Source organism: Calypte anna, chromosome 1 (genome assembly GCF_003957555.1).
Source record: "Calypte anna isolate BGI_N300 chromosome 1, bCalAnn1_v1.p, whole genome shotgun sequence".
Taxonomy (NCBI): domain Eukaryota; kingdom Metazoa; phylum Chordata; class Aves; order Apodiformes; family Trochilidae; genus Calypte; species Calypte anna.
In genome coordinates, this window is record NC_044244.1 from 191059381 (window position 1) to 191082481 (window position 23101).

Below are 23101 nucleotides of genomic sequence, written 5' to 3' on the forward strand. Positions count from 1 at the left end.
TTATAATGAGGAGAGGGGTAAATTTTTCTGCTTCTCTGTTTTACCTAAAATGCAGCTGTCTTACAATGCATGGCGCTACAGCCTTTGGGATCCAAAAACCCAGCACTGTTTATAAAAAGGTTTAAAAAGCAAAACAAGACAGGGAGCAACACTGGGGGGAGAAAAGTGAGAGTGAGTAGGAGAGGGAGACTATCCATGACTTTCCTATGGTAATAACTTTGTTTCATTGCCTAATCACAGAATCACAGAAAGTTAGGGGTTACAAAGGACCCACCTCATCATACTTGCCTTCTTGGGAAGAATGGGGAACGGAACAATGGATCTTTTAATTTTACTTAAATGACTTCCCTAACTATTAGGAGCACTAAGGAAAGTGCTACAATAATTTGGTAGAATTTAGCCGAATGAATAGAAAACTATGCTAATCAATTATGCTAACCTTATAATCAATGAAAATTCATTAAGGGCTTTTAAAGCATGATTCATCTCATCTCAAAGAGACATCTGAAAGAGATGAGATGAATCACACTGTTGGTTCTGAAGACTGGGGGCTGGATGTGGGGAGTGGTGGTGGGAAGATGAAAGTTCTCAATCTCACCTCATCTAGATTGAAGGTCTTTGCTTTGTTTTAAGACCTCAGAAAGATTTGTGCATCCCTGTGTGGATCCCTCTTGTCACTAGCTACATCAGGTTAGTTTCATATCAGATTACTTCTTTATTTTAAAACAGAGCAACATTTAAACTTTTTGGGAACACGGGGTGCAAAGATCTGTTTTCTAAACTTGTTTCTTTTCAATTGCTCACTTAATTAAAAAAAATCAAAATAAACCAGCATTTTTAATTGCAGAACCTTTTTCCTATTGACCCCTGTGGCTAGAAAACATGATATCAGAAACACAAGAAGATCAGGAGTTGTTTTGTGAAATGCCCTCCCTCTCACTTCCTATTTTGCTAATGTGCAATCTGCTTCACCAGCAACACCGTCAGCTTGGACAGAGCACCCAATTTGGCCACAGCAGGAATTAGACAGAGGACAGATTTAGAATGGACATAAGGAAGAATTCTTCACTATGAGCATGGTGAGACACTGGAAGAAGTTGCCCAGAAAAAGCTGTGGAGGCCCCCATCACTGGACATGTTCAAAAGCAGATTGGATGGGGCTTTGGGCAACCTGATTTAGTGAAAGACAGGGTTGGACTAGATGATCTTTGAAGGTCTTTCCAAACCATTCTGTGATTCTATGGTCCTATGAAGAAGAGAAGACTATTCAAAGAGGAAAAAAGGAAAAAGAACTGGATTTAATACTGATGTACATCCAAGTCAAACAAACAATCTTTGTTCAAAACCACTGGAATACAACAGACACATGTAAGATTGGTCAATGTGTAGTAGAGGGAGATCAATTCATATGCTCTTTCCTTCTGTTTCCACTGGACAGGTATTTGTAAATTCATTGCCTTTGGTTCCACAGATGCAGATCACTGACCCTGAAGATAAAAACGATGCATAGTGGGAATGAGACAGAGACATTAATGTTAGGGGAAAAGGACGGGTGAAAGAGCTATTCCATTCAAAATGGGGAAATGCATTAAAGTGTTGGATACTATAAATAATCAAGATACTTATTAGAATAATTTTGGTTGGAAAAGATTGTTACGACATCAAGTCCAACCATTAACCTAACACTGCCAAGTCCCACTTAATCCCCAAGCACACATCTACAAAAAAGAGCTCCAGAGAGGAACTCAAGCACTTCTTCAGAAAGCCTGTTCCAAGTGCTTGACAACTCTTTCAGTTAGGAAGTTTTTCCTGATATCCAATCTAAACCTCGTCCTCTGGCATCAGCTTAAGGCTGTTTTCTCTTATCTTGTACTGCTTGCTAATGTGGTCATGAAGAGACTTGACATTCACCTTTGCTACAGCTCTCCGTTATTCACATCTTTTTCCTGGATATCCAGTAAGACAGCAACACTACAAAATATTTTGAAAGCAGTGTTAAGGAAGCCATTGAAGAAAAAAAGTTGCTGCCAAAAAATTCAAAGGCCTTGCCCAGTCTCAATCACAGCTATTTCAAAAAAAGAGATAGCCAGTGGACTGATTTACATCTATTTTGCATTACCTGGTGCTGCGACCATATAGCCATTTCAAATGCACCATTATATTAGTAAAAACGTATGTTCCAGCTACTTTTTTGGTAAAAAGTAGGCATGGAGGTTTCCCTTTTGATTAGTCCAGCAACAACTGCCTCTATGTGATAATAAAATCACAAAGACACATAGGATGTGTTACACTGTTGACATCTCCCTTTCCAGTAACCAAAGAGGGAGCCTACAAGATCAACTGTGGCTAAATGTCATCTTTCTAATAAGAAGTGAAGTTAAATGAAACTCACCCAAATGGATGTTGCATTTTGTTACTATACTACACAGAGAAACAATTTATTTTAAGCCAGCAAACACTGTAGAGGATAAATCTAACATGAGTTTCACAGTCCTAGCTTAGAACCTCGACATAATGGGGGAAGCCAAAGCATTGAAGTCATACCTTTAAAATATAATTAGTAAGTGTGTGATTTGCCAGTAGTTAACCAAAGGAGTGTGTTCCAAAGACTGAAAATGCCTGATTCCTAATTGCTGGATTCCTGGCTTTACCACACTATGCCTTACTGCCAACCAAGTGACCTGTGCAACACAGAGTAATCTGCTGAAGCCACAATATGCATAGACTCATACCAGAAGTATTAGGCTAGAAACAAATGAAATATGAATGGAAATGTGCATGTAAGCACTAGCAGAAAGAAGAAAAATTAGAGAAATTATGTTCACTGACAATACAGAACATTCTTAGCAATAAAAACTAAAAATAAGCCATTTCTGCCAACCTAGACAGAATATTTGGACTTTGTTAAGATCTCAACACAGGTGTCCTGTCAGCAGAACCTGTACAGTAACAGTGGGATGTTGGCAGCATGGTGACAATACGTGACATATGCCATTCTCTTGCCTTTAAGCCCAAAAGAAAAGCAGATCACAGTGATAGTCATGCTTATTAAATGAAGAAAAACAGGCAATGAGCAGCTACCTTGTCTAAGACTTAAGAGAGTGAAGAAATAAATAATCAGTGTAAAGGGACCCATAATAGCAGTGAACTCCCAGGGGGTATAACTCATCCGTTCAAAAATTAGTCCATGGTTGCCAATCAAGAAAATGCCAAGAGATGTGTTAAGGTTTCTATGTCCCATGTCACCTGTGTCACACACAAGCAAGGCCAGACCACCTCAGTGCATGCATCCTGAGGTTTGTGAGATGTGGATGAAACAAAGAGTGAATGAAATATATGAGAGAATGAGTGGGTAACTTATTATTTAACTCCCTTCCTGTATGATCTCTCATTGATTTTGCCACAATTATTTCCAACAGGTGTAAAACAGAGTGATTTGCTGAAGAACTTTATATGAATTCAGATTTTACTTAAATCTTTCAGGCAGCAAAATAACATATTACAACCCAAAAGCACCCATGTCCCACTGAGAATCTTCCCTGGCACTGCAAGCCTGGAGGTGCCATGGGACGTGTCACACAGACCATACTTCTGTGAGCAACCAGACAAGGGAATAAGGAACTCGAACTGTCTTTCCACAAACCAGACACTTCAACAACACCAAATTACAAAAAATATAACTCAGTGATGGTTTAATGTTGAAATTACTTAAGCTTACAGAGGTAGTATTTACATAGTGTCTTTTTTTTTTCCCTCTGAAATGGAGAAAAGTATCTTATTGATGCACCTACCAATGATACTGTAAAACCTGGAGCAATGAAGTCTGGTCCAGGCTTCTAATTAATCAAATTCCACTTGAAGGAAGGAAAGGAACATGGGTAATATAAACTCTTCTGACTGATATAATTTGATTGACTTGTTTTGACAGGTACCGCAGTTATATCCAGTATTACACAAATAAACAAATTGAAATGAGGTTAATTAAAAAGAGAGGACCAATAGGGAATGTCTCCCTCAGCCCCTTTTGTCAAGCCCCTTGCTGCCAATTTTAGTTTTCCTGGAGGGCAGATACAGCACATATTTAAAAGTAGCCCCTCATAACTGTGAAAGTTTAATACACTTATTACAGCTGTGACTTATGATAACTGTTCATTATTGACAGCAGAGTGCTTTGTTATTTTTTACACACAAAAAATGAAATACATTACTAAACAAAAATGAAAATGATTCACAATAGCTATGTAATGTATTGAGGAGAGACTGATCTTCCTCTACAGACCTCTCTCCTTCTGTCTTTATTTTTCATCCCATGAACTGATTCCTAAGGAACCGTTAATCCCAAACACAGGAGATGTCACATCTACCTCGTCTCCTTGTGTTGTAGGGGTAGATTCAAATATCAATTTGAGTGAGGTCTTATAACAATTCCTAGTCCTGACTTGCCTGACAGCTTATACCAGAGGAATTTATATGAATAAAATTTGACTACATTTGTTCTCTGAAAAGATGAAAAAGTCAGTCCAAAGTACAGTATGATTCATAAAACTTTGAATAATATCCATAACATACTTGAAAGCTGCCTTCTTTCATTGCTATGATTAGTTTCTGTTTTACACCCTGCTCCCAGCTCACTTTAGAGGGCTCTTTTTGTAACCAACAATTTGATAATAGCCTTCACCATAAAAAAGGCCTGAACATCTTCCAATTTAATTGAGCCTATCATTGCCTGATTTTTTTCTAATGGCTTCAGGTTAAAAAATGCCAGCATCTTCCTTATTGTTTTCTTTTTTTTTTTCTTGTTTTTTTTTTTTTTTTCCCCAGAAACTTCTTTTGTTTCAGTTATTTCCCAGCTGACAGCAGATAGAATAAAAATTATGTACACTGCCACCAGGTAAGAAGAATCTTCTCTGAAACCATCTTCTACCAGGAAAAAATATTGTCCCCTTTACACTGTGTGTCATTATATGCTCATGCCTTCAGCTATTTATTGAGTAGTTGTTCCAGCTCCTTTTTTCTTGGCCAAAGCCATTTTTATAGTTATTGTTTTCATTAAGCCATGCAATCTGGCTGCCAGTGCATCATCTTTCCATACCACTGAACCAACAGAGATGCCAGATTTCAGTATAGACTCTACTGATGATCAAACTGGGGAGATCACACACTTCCAGAACACTTATGAGAGATGCTATGACTGCTACATGTTTGGCAGTTGTGACTATACCACAGTCAAGAAAAGCTCTTTTCTTGCAAATGTGCACTGATTACACAGCAACACTGACACATCTCAGAGGGACTGGAGCCCTCCATAACCCCCAAAAGATGACTCAAAACCTTTCCATATGGAAGCAGATTTCAGTCAGAACTTTTAGTAGAAAGTAAACAGTAAAATTTTTCATTTTTCATCTGATTTTATCTGCATAAATTTTAAATACTGAAAATTAAATAAAATTTATTCTAAATAAATTTCAATAGAATAGTCCTAAGTTTAAACATTCTTAATTTAATAAAAAAATAATAAATAACTTAAGTTTAAAACATTATAGCAACACAATCATGCTATGAAGCCCAGTGCAGGAATATGCAGGGGTTTGTTCTCACTGCTTGCTTTGTGAGAGAGAGAGAGAGAGAGAGAGAACAGAGATAATGATCTCACAAAGATTAATCTGTCTTCAGTACACTCTGCAGATGTTCATTCATAGTACCCCAAAGCTCAGTGGAGGAAAGGCTGTGGTAGTAGCTGCTGGCTGGTGATCCAGCAGGCAGTGATGTCTGGCTGATTTCCCTACCTTTGAGAACATCTGAGCAGGTTTGCAGTCCCCCTTTCAGTTTTACAAACTGCAATCCATACCATTAGGAAGCATATGGGATTTTAAAAACTGAATACCACGCTGCTACCTACAGCTCCTTATACCTGATCCAGACCTGCTGGGATGTCCCAGAAAGCTCCCTGCCTAACACTGCTTTCCCTGAGCTTGCTCTTCTCCTGGAGACAGGGAAACATTGCATGTTTTCTCTGTACACAAGGGGTTCTTCAACATCACCTGAGACCCCAAAAAGTCCAAAACTTCTCGATAACTCAGAGATTTTTTTGCTGAATTACTCCACTGAGGCCTTAGAAGCAAATTCAAACTACAACTCTTTTCCAACTGCTTTTCCAGTCTTTTGTGCACGGAAATCAACCATTTCAGTTAAATCTACTGGATTTTAATAATAAAGAAAGGAATGCATTCTCAGGACTGTACCACTCAGTTTAAAAAAAAATATTTACATTCCAGGCAGAGATGAGAAAGTGAGATTATGGTGCAAACATTAACATACCTGCAAGGCAGAGTGCATGCTTAGAAATCACACTGTAGATCCAGTAGATAAAAGAACAGGTTCTACATTATCATAACAGTAAAACTAATCTTTCTGTATTATTTAATAAAGCACTGAAAATACATCTTGTTAAATTACACTGCTATTTGTAGAAATTCGTTAAAAAATCCTGTAACATGCATATGAAAGCAATCCCTTCTTTTCAATTCAGTTTTGCAGTTAGTTTTTCCCATTATGATTTTTTTTTGCCTTCATACATTTCTCCCTAAAGATAAATCCCCTTCAGATGCAAACGGTAAACTAGGAAAATACACTTAGAGCTTCATTTGAAGTTGTGTTTGCTCTATATTTTTACATTTATTCTAATTAATTAAGAATAAGATTCCCAGAAAGAACAGACAATGAACAGTGGCCTAATTGTACAAAAGAAACACTTGTACTCTTGAAATGAAATGAATGAAATTCCTAGTTACTCAGAATAAGTTGATTTTTAAAGCATTAATGAGGATCCAAATTCACTGAAATCATATTAAACCACACTACCACCATTCTACTAGCATGAGTGCAAGAAAATTATTTCATTTTTGACACTCCAAGAATCATAGCAAGCAATTCAGTTCTTTTAAGAAAAGCTGTGTGATACACCAAGTCTAAACATTTCATGTTAAAAACGTCAAATTATGTCTTTTAAAACTGAGTATTAGTAAATGTAAAGAAATCAATGCCACTTATGAACAGAATTAAAGGCTAAAGAATTTATTTTTAAAAAATGTGTTTTCTCTTGTCACATGTCCATCCCAGGTTTGTCTGTGGCTGCACTGATGCTGTGTATGCACACTGACTGCCTCTTCACACAGGAGCCTGTTGCATATTTTTGGTGCATCCACAAGGACAAATAGCCCTCAGGTCTAGAGTCACCAAAATTCAGAATTGTTAATTAGGGCAGACATCATCTGGCTGGCTGCCTGTGCCATATGATTATTTACATCTTGCAGGGAACAATGTTAAACACAGCATAAGTGTCTGGCTGAAGGTGATCTGAATGGACTGTTAAAGACTACCCTTTGTTCTCATTCTTTTTTTCTGCAGCATTTTTCTTAGCAAGAGGCTTTTGGGCTGTTTTTTGGTCACATCCTCCCTTTCATTCACTTGGGCAAAAGTCGACTTGACTACATCTGATTAGGGATGAAAAAGACATCCTTGGAAGTTTTCAAGGTCAGGTTTGATTGGCCTTTGAGTGACATAATCGAGCAAAAGGTGTCCCTGACCACAGCAAGAGGGTTGGACTGGATGATCTTTAAGGGTCCCTTCCACTTTTCTGTCATTTTAAGTACACAGTTGTGCTAATTATCAGCAAAAAGTTGGGGGCTGGGGTGGTGGGGAAGGGTGGTGGTGTGGTGTGTGTGTTTAGGTGCATTTTTAAGATTATTTTGCTCAGTCAGAGACACTGGTATTATGAATCTTTCCTGATCAGAGAATGAAATATCAATCCCCTTTAACTCATCCTTTCAAGAGAAACACTAGGTTTGAGAAAGTTGGATTTAACCAGCTTGGCTGCCTTGTGAGAATGTTTAATTCAGAGTAGGTATGCACGAGGGCTGAAAGTGGGAAGAAACCAAACTACCTCTATAAAAGTTTAAGGCGATTAGCTTCATTACCAGAAATATACTCTTGTAGCTGTATTTATTTTAACTGCATCCCCTTTTAAAAATACTGTTTTCCTTTAATATGTAAGTAACAATCAACTCTCTAAGGTTTTCATTTTGAGAAGTATCTGGAAATGGTATCAACATGGCAGAGCTTGATCTCATTGATGTAAAACCAAGAGAAGTCCCCTTTCCTCAACTGCCTCCTCTCTTCACCAGACAATTCAGATAAAATCCGAATGTTTTTGTTTCCTTTTTCCCACTGCTTATGCTCTTAAATTTCACTGTGACCCTACTTAATCCTGGGCATCCCACATAAATCAGATTGTGTAACTTTTAGACAAAGAAAGAAAAATAACATTGCCATGGCTCTTTGCATGCTGAGAGACAAGCAGGCAGTGACAGAAACCTGGAATGACTGCACTGAGAAGATCCAAATAATTTGACTATGTTTTCACTTAGTATTAAGTTGGATCCAAATGCTGAAATAGGTTCACTTGCCATGTACAAAGTACACCAGTTGTTTCAGGCACAGCAACCAAATTATGCAGTTGATCATACCTTGTCTGTCATTAACAAATAGTACCTACATGATTTTCTGCACAAATTACTGTAATTACTGACAGCAGCACAGGTTATTTCACCTCCTAATAACGAAAATAAAAGCATCTGATCCTTGTAGACATGCACACCATGATCTGTTTTAAAGTACTCATTACTTTTTGATGAGACGTTAAATTTATTCACTAAAGGGTACTATGTAAGTTGTGCTTTTCCACCATTTTTTCTAATCAATATTCATTCTTGAAACTTCAGGCTTGTCACAGGACGAAACTATACTAGTTCATGCACAAATGTTATTTGCTTTGTACAACATTAGGTGATGCAACTTTAAGCACAGCTTAAAGTCACTGCTTTCTAAGTTGGATTGGGATGGCTTCCTCGACAATATTTAATAACTTGTCACCACAAAAGGACACAGAAGGAGCTCTGTCAGTCTGGATCTATTTAGCAACCATAAACATCAGGGAGAGACTCATCAGTTTCTTTTGTTCGTTTCCTCTGATGAGGTGGAATTTAGCATTTATCTTCTTATCCCTGTTTCTTCAATAGAATACTTTCTTGAAAAGCTCTTCTGCCAATTTTGTTTGAAGCTTGAAAATACAAAAAGAAATCAAAGTTCATCTTGTAGCCTCTTATCTATTTGCAATCAACCCATAAATACTCTATCATCCATTCAGTTACTTGCCTTTTTAAAAAATACAGAGAAAAATCAAGACAAAAATTTGAAGTAATTTCAGTTTTTCTGTAAGTGATTTACTCAGTCCTGATGTTAAAAGTATACAAGTATATAAATGGTACAGAGAAAGAAAAGAGATGGTGCTTATTCAGCTTTAGTAACATGAAGACAAACTGAAAAAAAAGATCCATGAGTCATTGCAACTTTTGCTTTGGACTCTTGTCTCCCTGAAACTTGACTTCGGTCCCCTAGTTCAGTTACTGACGACGCTTTCTTGCAATATGCCAAGAAACAAAGTGAAATAAAAAGGTTTAATTTGTCAGTGAGGAGTAACCTATACTCTCACAAATGAGAAATTATACTACATATTTGCTAAGGCAACTTGTTCTCCCAGGTGTTACATAACTAAAAAGATAATGTGAACCCGTATTTGAAATATGCATTCAGAAATACAGATTTTCCAGACTGGTCCCAGGTCAGGGCAATTATCTAAAAGCTTGTGGTTAACAGTGTTGAACCTGGACTATACAATTAAATATGATTTGTTCAGGCCAGTTATGCTAGAGATTTTCTCTGTCTAAGTAGTTCCCTGATATTTCCACCAGGGCTCTTCATGAGATAGAGTCTAACACAAGCTCTGCTACCAGTCCCTTGAGGGGTTTTATCTAGGAGGGGAAGTAACACAACCTTTCTGTCAGCTTTTCAATTAATAATAACCCTTTGAACTTCCTGCAATGCTAGAGTAAGGTGTAGGTCTCAGGCTCTGGGAACAAAGTACACAGCATTCCTAATGAAAAGTTTAAACCCTGGGAAAGAATGGATGTACTAACATGATGACTTATTCCTAGACCACTTCTGGGGCCACCCTTTGGAAATTTTAGGCAAACTATTTGGATTAAAAGCTTCTCCAGTGAGACGAACAAATGTAGAACCCAACAGACTTGAGACCAACAATGTAGAACCCAAAGCCTACAAGACCAATTTTAAGTGTAAAGAAATATAGCTTTTCCTAGAGCTGGACAACAGTGTTCTATATGAAGTCAAGACTTCAAAGGAGTTTTGACCAGCCTCCTTATATTGAAAGATGATGTGTGAAAAGCCTCTAGAGAAAAACCAGCCATCCATTTGACTAAATAGTTCCTAAGGAACACGATCCTGCCTTGAAGAACAGAAAAGTTGAAAATCCAAAGAAACCCTAGCTGAATGTGAATTAACAAATGCAGACTGAGAAAGCAGTTTATCTCTTCTATATTAATGTTTTCATATGTGAAGAAGTTTCCTTTTAAAACTGTTTTATCCTTCCTAGTCACAACAAAAACTACAAAGGAAATAAAAAAATATTAAAATTACTGTTGAGGACAAGCAAAGGAAGCATTTGTGGTTTTTGTCTGGAAGATAAAAGTGCAGGACGTAAATAGCCCTATGCCTTCTGTTTGTCTTCATACAACACTGAAATAAGAAAATTTTGTTGTCATCACTGAACCTTTGGGCTGGACAAAGCTCCATAGATCATTTATTTCCTCTTGACCTGCAGCAGAACTGAACATAGTTGCATTTTGGCTAACAAACGTCTGTGATTGCACATCAGCATTTCCATACTACAGACCTGTTGACCTGCTTGATAATCTATCACATCACATCAAAACCCTCACTTGTCCTAAATACAGTCCAAATGTTGCTTATTCTAATTTATCCATTAAATTTTGTTCCACATCTCCCCTAGGGGGCACTCAGAGCAAAGACACTTTTCAAAGATGAGCTGCAAGGCAGAAAGATTATTATCAGAGGCCCGTAACTCCCTTCTAAGCCTTTGGTATTTCAGATTAATGACTTCAGATCACTCATTTCTTCTAAATCTCTGATGACTTTTACTGCTTTCCCCTGGAGTCCTTCCAACTTCCCTCCAGCTGCACTACACCTTTCTTTAAGTGGAAAGCTCAAAGCTTCACCTGTGAAGGATGAAAGGATTTCTCATGTCTTATAAACCATACCTCAATTTATTAATGCCAATATAGTGTCTGAATGTTTCATCACAGCATGAGTTGTAAAGGACAGATACGACAACTAACAAAGTTCTAGACACTCTTTTACAGGATACTTGTCCCAACAGTTTTCTCCTAAGTGGAATTTAGGAGATTATTTGATTATTTCTGCTTAAAGCACCTTTTAAGACATCCCTGATGAATTATGCATTGGTTTTTTTTCAGACTTCCTTCAGTGTTAAAAAATCCATCACATGGTTTCATCTGAGAAAAATACAAAAAGGATTGGAAGAGAAGTATGGCATTCTCTGGTAACTATTACTCTTCAACTTCTTCTAAGTGAAGATGAGTTTTCTGTGCTTATCTTTTCCAGTTTTTCACTTTACCTTCTCCACACAGGTGTTCAAAACTAACCACTGCCAGCACTCAGGTTCAATCAGCCAAGTTTCAGTGGCTTAAGGCCAACACCATTAAGACCTGCAAGTGTAAAAATAGCTGACCTCTGTAAGTGCTGCCTGGCCTCCTTCCACCGAGGCTGAGGTCTTATCCCTCTGTTGCTGGTTTTAATCATGACAGGAATGTTATCACATATGACCTTTCTGTGAAAACTTATGCCAGCAAAAAGGTAGGCACTTCCTTCTACCTTGCTTTGAATTCACCTATGATCTCCACATACCTCTGTAACTACAAAGTGCATCTCTAAACTGCAATTATTTTCACTGCATTACAGAGGAGATGGGATTTGCTAGAATAGAACTTTAAAATATTTCAAATTATTGAATAACTTTCCAAAATTTTGGCTATAGCATTTGATAATCATTAGAATTTAGAAATTACACACCTCTGACCTACAGACTATAGATAAGATTTACTCCTGGCTTACCATTTACACTGCGTTCATTTTTCAGCTACAGTATATAAAATGTAAATGTGCCTACAGTAAACAAGTATAATAAGCTATTTGCTGTCATGTTATATTTCCCAATTTCAGGTCTCTCTGTTTGAGTGGGTAGTATTGCTTTCTATTAATTTCATAAGACATCCTACACATAATTTTGCATGAAAAACAAAACAAAAAACAGAACAAAGTTTATAGGGGGAAAAAAAAGTCTATTAAGTCCTTATTTGTAAACATCACTTTCCAAAATAAAAACAGCAAGAATGCCTTGAGGATAATTTTATTTTAGCTTATGTAATATGTCTCTTGTAATATTCCAAAGAGTTTTTGTGAATTTTATCCTTTTTTATATTAAATTCAGCTCTAAGCTCTTGCTTTGCAAGTGTTTACTCCTATCAAAGTTAATGACTGGACAAAATTCTCTCTTTCTAAATTCAAGAACAGGCTTATTTATTTGTATAAATCACCACTCAAAATTCAGAAGCCAGTATCTCAGGTTATAAACAGAGCTTGGTGCTCTGGGAATGCTTTTGATATACTAGCTAATGTCTCTGATTTCACAGGAGGTTCCCTCCACAGATACAACTTGCTTTTTTAAAGTTTCAGAGTTGCATTTGTCTCAGAAATGAGAAGAAGCTGTCTCTTTTACAGATAAAAATGTAATCTAGAACAAGTCAGAAGAATTTTTTTCATCCACCAAGCACACCAAATGCTGTGTGTTGAGAATAACATCAGCTTGCCACTGTCGCAAGCAGCAGAATGAAAAAATGTTAGATAAATCTCTGTAAACAAAGAAAAAGAAGTTCTACTCTCTCACAAATCCCATGGCCTTATTGCTTACTCAAAAGAAGAGTAGAAGAGCAGCTAAGTGTCAGAGAGTACAAATCTTTGACACAGTAAGATTATACTTCACTTCTACAAAAAGCTTCATCTCATTGTCCCTGCAACATAGGAACATGTCTGAGTCAGCTGCTCTTGGTACACATCACCAATGGGACACATGTGGCACCAGGATTATTGTGTACTGGTGTTCCAGCACCTGGAATTCTTGGTCTTGTATCTTACGATGGTATGATTGGAAAGCATGGTCATCTGCACAGACCTTTTGTTTCAAGGAAAATGGAAAAGGATGTTTTCGCATCTAAGCTCTGAAAGAAAGGCTTCCATTTCTAGGAATGTTAATATAAAATATGACAGAGCAAAACAAAAATCTAAAAGCAGTTTTACAAAGATGTTGGACAAATTACCTTAAATAAAAAATAGTAAGTTAAGGATGAAATACTATGCGGAAATTTCTTTTTGCCAAATGTTGAGATCTGGTTACCACTTTTTAGGTAAGTCACTGAAAAGGATCCCAAGTAGCATTCTGTCTTTTGCTTTCATTAAGACTAACCACAGTTTTAGTGAAATTTTTAAATATGGAAAGCAAAACGATGACAGACCTGCAGAAAAGTCTAGGATATAGTATTGGAAATAGCCAGATGAATGACTGTTTGCAATTAGTCACTTTGGTATCTGTCCTCTAAACTAGTTATTTCCTTCACATGTTCATGGGTGCTTTACCGTAAGTCTTTCCTCTTTTTCAACTAGTGGAAACAAAAGAATAATACTCACAATTTAGATTTTTATTTTTTTAAATGAGGCTCCAGACTGATATTTTATTTACTGTATCACTTGAATTTTTAAAGCTTCACCCAGACTTGTTACTCTACCACCATTAGAATCTCTAATGCCTTTCTCAGAAGACTTTAAATAATGTGTGCCTATAGTTAGGATTACAGAAAAGAGACATAAAAATTTAATTAAATACAAATTATTATTTTTAAAGGTGCTTTTCATGCCACTAAACTATTTCACTACGGTGTATTGTATTCCAGACAGCAGATTTCTTAAGAAAGATCTGGACATCTAAAAACCTATCAAGAAAGCCAGATTTTGTAATTTTGGCTGGTTAACTTCCACATTTGGCTTTATATTCAAAAAAGGATGAAGCTCTGTAAAGGTGCAAATGTAAGAATTTTCAGAATCCTCAGCTGGAAGTGGCAAATGTCATGTCAGTGAAAGTATTCCAGACAGGACACTGCAGCCTTAGTATTTCTATTCCATCAGGATATCACATCAGCCTCACAGCCATTGTTGTCATGTAACTGTTTATTTATTAAAGTGGTGACAGATCAACCATAATAATTCTCTAAAACTAACCTGAAGAATTTAAACCAAAGAACACATGGTAGTGAGAAAGGGCCAACAAAACTCCCTAGGCAATTCTCACTCCTCCAGAAAGTAAACAAAAAAAAAATATATAGGCCTCCTGCGTACAGAAGTACTTCTTTCCACACCCAGCCCAGTAGTTTAGCAAGTGACGCCATTCGCCTTCCTCATCTTTTGATTTATTGTGCATCTGGAAATACTGATGAGAATTAATGCTCTGCTACTCTGTCTGCTGCATCTCCTCCCTTTCTTATGCTGGCCTGGTGAAAACAGCTCTTGCAAATATAATGAAAGGGCACTTCTGTAGCTCCCCTTTTATCTCTTACAGGGAATTATGGGGAGAATGGGGAGGGAAATGATGAAATTATTCCCTGACCCAGAAATTTCTAATCTAAAGGAAAAAGAGGAGGACAAAGGCATGCTATAATTACAAAATTATGAGAACTACAGTAATGACTTTCTGTGGGTCAGAAAAAAATTTAGAACTGGAAAAGAAGTTTGCCAAGATTCACTGGGAATTTGTGTAACATTCATCATGGACAAAAATAAATAAACATTTCAAAACACTAAATATTAAAAGTCCTTAGTCCATTTTAAAAAATGGCACAGGAAAAGGCAGCAGTGTCAAATAGCATCGCAAAGCACAGACACCACAGCTTTTCCATACAAGACTGAGACAAAAGATTTTGCAAGAAACTTTCCAGCAGTGCCTCAGAGATGAGTACGTAGCTGGAAAATCCATTTAGTAAGCATCTTCCTTTGAAGCATTTCCACAAGGACCGGATAAATCAAACAGAATTTTTTAAATGAGCTGCTTTATTCTCACCCAGAAGCAAGCTATATGAGCCAAACCTGGAGCTTCATCTCTTACTTATCCAACAGCTGAGCACAGAAATGAAAAGCCCTTTTTCTCTGTGTGGGTGAAAGGAGTGGACAAAGAAAAGTAAATGAAACATCTTTATCCCCTCAAATTTCCAGTGTGAGGTTAAAGAGTTAAACCTCAGGCACCAGGAGGAATCTAGCAAGCTGTGCTAACTGCTCTTGATACTCAGCAAAAGCCACGATAAGTAACATCTTACCACAGAGAATGATAAAACCAAGGTCACAGTGCTACCCAATACCACTTGCTGTCTCTAGTCACTAGTGATGAAACTGTCCAGGCAACTGGTTGCAAAATTGTTACCTAATTCAAAAAGGACAAGCACAAAAGATTTTATCAATTGAAATATCAACAAACTACTTAGCTCCAAAGATGGCTGAATTTGGTCTGACCTGACAACAATTTGATATCACCACATTCTGCCATTTAACTGCCAGTGGTAACAAACACAGTGACTGATTTACCATTTTTCTCCACTGAAGACAAAAAGAAGCTAGCCAAAGCTTATTTTTCTTGAAACAAAATCTTAAGCTTTTTGGCACCCAAGTCTTTCTACGTCTTCCTTTCCTTGTGCTACTTTTGGTCCATTAAGATGAATCATGTCCTGCTGAAGCTGCCTCATCAATAAGTATTGCTGAAGCAATTTAGTAATGATCTTAATGCACAGTGTTGGATTTTTATAGCCATCTCAATTGGCTATTAAAATACATAACTGCACTTTGAAATTGCTACTGCACCACTTTCAGAAATAGTTAACATGATGGAGTTGCAGAAAGAACTGTTCATTTCAGTAGAAACCTCACTCTACATGAATGATTTCTGGAACAACTGATAAATTAAAATCTAATGTGAATTAGATATATAGTTTGCATATTAACAGGATTCGCTTGGGAGGTTATTAAAGAACTGAATGTTTGAGGAAAAACAAACCAACCAAAATATATGTATATAAAGATTGCTGTATAATCTTCCAAGTAATTTTGCTATTTCTTTACTGTAATATGAAAATGGACAGTGAAAAATAAAAGAAGAAGTCAGAATTATCATGAAAATACGAGACTTCAATCAAGCATTATATTATTATATGAGACTCAATCAAGGCATCCTGTGGCTTCACAGGGATGGCTCTAGTTTTAGGTGAGACAAGTGACTGGATGGAATGGCTTTTGCATTCCATTTTGAAAATGATCCTTTTTGATCTGGGAAATCATTACTCTATCGATTGACAGCTCAGATCCAAAGAAGGTTGAAATTTGCCTGATTGGACAACAATTTGATGCCACTATCTCCTGCAACTCAATTGCAATTGCAATAAAAACCGTGACATGTTTGCTTTCTTTTCCACTGAAAACAAAATGATGGTAGGTAAAGCATGAACTGCTAGAACTGAAGTACCACTCAGTAACAATAACTATTATTATGTGAGATTACAATAAGCACTATTTTTCTTCAGGAATGGAAGAAGCCACTCTAGAGAATGAATGTTTTTAAAGAATATTTCATATGTGGTAACTTATACAAATGAGATGGCAAGTCTGTAGTGACCATAGGCAGGTAATACATTTAATAATTTATTTGTACCATAAAACACAATGTGATAATAGCACCTCCATGCAGATCACCACTAAAATTAGAAAAACAAGTATCTCTGTCTGTGAAATATGAAGGTGCAGATATAAGCTACCACTTTTTCTTCATTGGGCATTAACAACACTAAATGCCAAAATATTTTGGCAAAATAGCAAAGGCTTTTTATAACACTATCACAGAGCTTTCTAATTTATGAGTTTTTCAAGAGAATACAATTTTCATGCGATAAACTGTGGCAGATGCTCACATATTCCTACATTAGACCAATCCTAGCCTGCAGGAAGTCATGCCTTTTAGTGATGTTAACTTATAATTGATGAATTTTGAATCGCTGTTTTTAAATTGGAAAATTATGTACTATGCTTGACAGACCACTTTCTGCTAATTGGATGAAATGCGAGTCCTTCCAGCAAAGACATTTCACATAAAATGGTATTTTAGTTTCAGTATTGGTAGTTTTATATTTATACCTATAGTGAGTTATAATGTATTACAATAATATGAACTGAAGCACTTAAATTAGAATTAAAAACCTCAATAGTTTGTTATATCTAGGTTTTGGAAAGCATGCCTGCTTCCTCATTTTCTACAGCTCTCTTTTTTAAGTTGCCCTATTTTCTAGTGTTTTGCATCAATATTCACAAAAAGCTTACAGCACAGAGGGAAGGTAATACTGAAAACATAAGTTAAATTCATAGATGATGAGATCATAAGACTTAAAAGACCATAATGAAAGGTTAATGTTCTGTTCAAACAGTAAAAAAAAAAACCCCAACTTTACTGAAAACACTAGAACTATAAAAATATTTCGTAGCATAAAAAAATAAAAATGTTCTGAAGTTTTCAAAGTGATCATAACTTAATAAGCTATCAGCCTAACTTGCCATAAAATCCCTTTTCTCCAAATGCTGAAGTTTGCTATGAGTATTAGTGTCCCCTAGAGAAAACAGGCCAGTATACTCATAGAAGGTATAGCCATATTAATAAAAACATATATCATCATGACTCTGAAGAAAGAACCTGCAATCAGTTATCAAAACAGCAAGATCTGAAAGCTCTGGTTGTCTCTGGAACTGGGAAAGAAATAATTTGGATTCTTTGTTTGCAAAAGTTCCCTTTTTCATTATAAGTGCTGGAAGTATTACCTGAGATAAAAAAGTAACCTCTGGCTTTGCTCTGGTAGATAAAAAATTATAAAATTTCTCTTTTATTTACTGGGAGCAGCACTCGTAAAAATTAAAAGCCCTCTCTATTCTGCTATTCTGAGCTGAACACATTTTTTAGCAGACATTTTAAAATACACATAATTTACTGTACTTTTTTTACTATTTCTGTTGTCTCTGCAAGCTGGGGATGCTATCTATGAAACACAACAGAAGATTTTTCTGATGAAGTCTTCAAATCATACTAAAATATGTCAACTTCTGTGAAACAGATGTATGAATTTCTATGAAAGTATAGACAGTAAGGGAGTAGAGAACATTTCAGTACAACTCAAGATAAATCTACAATTAAATCATACCTTATATAGGTAGTGAAAATCTCTGCATCTTCTCAAGAAATTTCCATAAACTAATCCATGAGTTTAAAAATTCCACTGCTCAGAAAGTACTGATTCTTGTCTTGGTATTAGTAAGAAAGCTTCATTATTACACAGCAGCTTTATTCAGTGTCACCAAGAATAAAATAGTTATGTGAAAAGGAAATCTACCACGTGCTGCATATTTGCTTCAGGCCAGCACAGAAAACAATGGAATGGAAACTGTGGAACTGGTTACTGCCCAATGACTTCATCTAACATTTATATGGATATACATAATTAAAAAATAAATTGCATATTATGGTCTTTGTATCACCCATCTTATTTTTTAGTATATTACTGAGTTGAGGACCTTAGTCTTTGCTATGAAGAAAATTAAAATGAGGATAACCATCCAGAGAGACACACAGAATTGGACTGAACAGTCCATAGTAGATACATTATTTTCTATTTTGAAGTCCCAAAATACAATAACACTCCAAATGGATTAAAGAAAAAGCCTGATACGGCCCTGATTCTGAGAGCAGAAAGAGCAGAGGAGCAAAGTCCCCAAATAACTTTTGTTAAGTGCCCAAAGCTGGCTGAGGTGAAACCTGATCAAAATGTTTCATTGGCTAAATTCACCAGGAATGAGAAAAGCATTTTTTCAGACAACTGAAAAGAAGATAGCTACTGTCCCCTCTAAAATAACTAAAAAAAGGCACCTCTAGCCACCACTGCAAGATCCCAATGCAGTTCACACCACCTTTAAGGATAGTTACTATTGAATTATCTTTGAAGAGGTATGGGAAATTAATCCTACTTCTCTCTGATTTTATATTAAAGCCACAGGATATCCAGATGGCAGAATCAGCTCTCTCTTTTTTAATGTTTTATAAATCTGCCATTTTTCCTCTCAAGTTTCCTGGTACTCAGCTGTTCTGCTTCACATTCCTAAAACTTCATTTCTGCAGCTGTGTTGTCTTTTCAGATGCCACATTTCCTATAGAATTGAATCAGAAGTTTATATCTGATCCATACTGCTGTAGTTAGTATAATAATGATTTTCTGCATTTGTGTTTTCCTTCTGGCATGTAGTAAGTATCACAGCTTAGTATTAGTTAGGTTTGGTAGGTAAAATATAACACAACCTCTGGGTTTACCTCAGTTTTGACTATAAGAAATTTTCTGCAATTGTAGAAAAAAATGTTCTGGCTGATCTTAATAAATAAATAAATAAATTAGAATTCTCTAACTAATCTTACAATCAAGCCAGCTACTCAACACTCTTAACAAGTAGATTTTCAGTGTGATATGGCAGCATGGAAATCCCAAAGACCAGTGGAATTCCTTTAGTATAAAATCCTCCGCGAAATGCTATTGAATGGTTTGTGTACTGTCACGTCTGAATAATGAATGAAGTTCATAATTCAATGGCTCATACACAGTTCTTTGCAGGGTCTAATAGGAAGCTAACACAAGTTTTTATTAAAAAGCCAAGGGGAACCTACAGAATGTGGGAGGAAACAATTTTTCATAAGGCCATGTAGCAATAGGACAAGAGGAAATGGCTTTAAACTGGAAAAGTGTAGTTTTAGATCAGACATAGGAAGAAACTCTCTCCTATGAGGATAGTGAAACACTGGAACTGGTTGTCCAGAGCTGTGGCTGCCCCATCCCTGGAAGTGTTCAAGGCCAGGTTGGATGGGGCTTGGAGCAACCTGGTCTAGTGGGAGGTGTCCCTGCCCATAGCAGGGGGTTTGTAACCAGGTGGTCTTTAAGGTTCCTTCCAACCCAATCCAGCCTATGAATCTATGATTAAATTACTGTATTTTGAATGTTGTCATGTTTCTTTCCTGGGAACAAACAATCCATTCTTGTACTGTGAGTCTTGCTATGTTTCAATACAAAGTAATAACATATTACTTAAGGACAGGATTTTCAGTACGGTCTAAATCCTATTGATTTGCAGTAAGAAAGCTCCATTGTATACCCCTTCTCCTGTTACAGCCCCCAGCTACTGCAAAGATGATGGCTGTTAAAATCTGCAGTGTCCTGAGAGTGACTGAAATAAACCACCAGTTACTAATGAATGCTAAAAAAAGCCAAACAATCATTAAAATTGTACAAGCGACCGAAGAGATGTGCAAGAGGCATACAAAGGGCAATCTCCTGAGCACAAGAAAGAGATGAAGATCCTGCAATGATCAGCTAGTAATTACCTCAAGACAAAAAATATAGACATCAGTCAATACTACCCATCCAGCATCCCACACTGATGACTACACAGCTTTCCATACCTACACACAGCTGTAGTTCTGTTTGAGAGCTTGATTTTCTGTTCTGCAACTCATTTGTGTATTTGTTTACCTCAAATTGAGGGGGTTACATGGCCTTTTATCACATAGTATGTTAGGACAACTTTTCTGTAAAGCACCAGGAGCAATTACCCAGGGATGACTCTTCATAATGCACCATGACCCTTCTCCTGCCACGTGCCCACAGCCATTGCTGCACAACATATGTTTAAATTTATGTGATGGCTACTAGATAAAAAAATTATCATCCACTTTAAAAAAAAATCTAACCTTTAGGGATTCATAGATGGTAAAACTCCTAGTTGTGAATACCTATGACAAAATTAAAATAGTGTTTCTATAAAAAGCCTTGCAAATTTCCTTCTTTAGCACCTTCAAGTGCTGAAAGATATGATCTTTCCTCTCATCATGTATCTTTCACATACACAGGCAAGCTAGTGATCTCTGAATTTATGTGGTATTACCACAGGAATCACAGAATGCCAGGGGCTGTAAGGAACCTCTGAAGATCATCAAGCCCAACCTCTGCCTGATATAGTAGGACCAAGTATAGGGCAGGTCCCTCAGAAATGGAAGCCAAGGACTTGTTTTCATGTGGCAATTCTTATCACAGTGTGGAATGAATTCAGTATATACTGAGTTATATGTTGACAGAAAGGAACAAAACAACTGAAATGATATTTGCTACTCAAGTTTTGTGTGGACACTCATCTTGTTTAAAAAAACAGATCCACTTTCTTATCACTTTGTGAGTAGGCAGGAATGGTGTGGAAACTACCACACTGACTTCAGGTCCTGCTCTGGATCCCAAAACATCCAGTTTCACTCTTGAGAAGAAAACACAGTGTATCTAAGTACTAAGTTATCTTGCTCCATATAACAATGGTATGAAAGATAAGTTCATAGATAATCACCTGAAATTTCAGTAGACAGGCATTACATGAGTGACTAGTACTGAAACTACAGCCAAGATTCACAGGTTTTTTCTCAGTCTGCATGAGTATGATGCCTTTTAACACAAGTGTCATAGAGACTTTGGAGAATCCAAAGGAAAACTGCTACAGATATTAAAATCAGTATTCATAAGACTTCAAACCAATCTATAACCTCATTTATTCACTCTGCTTTTTCACTCTGCATTTATTCACCTGTGGAATACCAAAAGCATACAAGACTATGCTTTCTTACTGCCTGTATCATAAAGATAAAAAACCTGGCTGTTGCAAAGAATTAGCCCATAAACATTTCCAGTTTCCAGTTAACTTATACAAATAACATTAAAGTGAAAATTTTAGAAAGATACTCAACAATAAAATTCACTATTTATAGCCAATACCTGTATTATAGCAGTAAACTTCACATACTAACAGAAGTGCCAAAATGGTGTTTGCAGTGCCAAGCATCAAAGCTTCTTTAGGCTTGTCATCAAAGGCACTTTTTGGGTATGAAAATAAAAATAAAAATAGTTTTCTTAACTATTTTATTTTTTAAAATAGGCATACAATCAAAAACAAACACTATGGAAAAAATAATGTTATTAGACAATAATTGCCTGACTCATCTATTTCCACAATGCAGCAAAATTTGGTCATGGTGAATAATTTTTACTGTTTCATCAAAACCTGAAAGGATATGTTAATTTTGGTTTCTTTAGCCCTAGGTTACTCAGAATTACTATAATATCACATACTTAGTTTAATTCAAAAGCTTTAAAACACTACTGCCTGCACTACCATTCTGAGTTCATACACGTACAAAATCTCATTAGAGATGGTTTTCTACTAGAAAGTCAATTTAGCATTGTAATTGAACACAAGAATCCAGACATTTGAGGGTTTACCCTCAGATGCATGTTTAAATATACCTTACACTCCACAGGAGTGGGGGGTGATTTGACTGCTGTGTCAAATAACCATGACATACACAGATGAGGTAAAGTGCAACACTGAAAATAATCCATTATTTTTGTTTACAGTGAATGGGTTATCTCAACAGTTCCACAATTAGAAAAAAATAGACTCAATTGGTATAGAGAACTATGTAGAAGCATACTGTAATATTCACATGAGATGAGCTATAAAGGAACCCACCAAAAAAACTACAGCTTTTGCACTGTAGATGAAACAGGTAGAACAATCTCATGTGCAAGGCATACATTAAGAGACATGAAAATTTCTTCATTTAATTTATATACCATTAATTAAAGACTCGCTTATGAAATAATTACTGTGGATCAAAAATCTACTGCTATTCATTGTATTCACATGTACTATGAAATATCCATTTTCTTTGCCCAGAAATTATCTATGAAGAAACTGTAATAGCCAGAGGGAAATTTCAGGCTGGAAAAACAAAATAAAATTACATACAAATAATGCTGAACAAGTAAAAATTATTTTGCAAAAGGAAGGGTTAATATTTAATATTTACAATTGGTGCTAATGCTTCAAGAAGGATTTTTAAAACATTTTTTCTATAATCAGAAGATCCTGCTGGAAG

At 36.3% G+C, this 23101-nt stretch overlaps 1 protein-coding gene across 1 annotated transcript in view; it reads right to left on the reverse strand.

The window, feature by feature from the left end:
• The window catches only part of DLG2 (discs large MAGUK scaffold protein 2), a 967325-nt gene that overhangs the window by 285311 nt on the left and 658913 nt on the right, over window positions 1-23101 (reverse strand).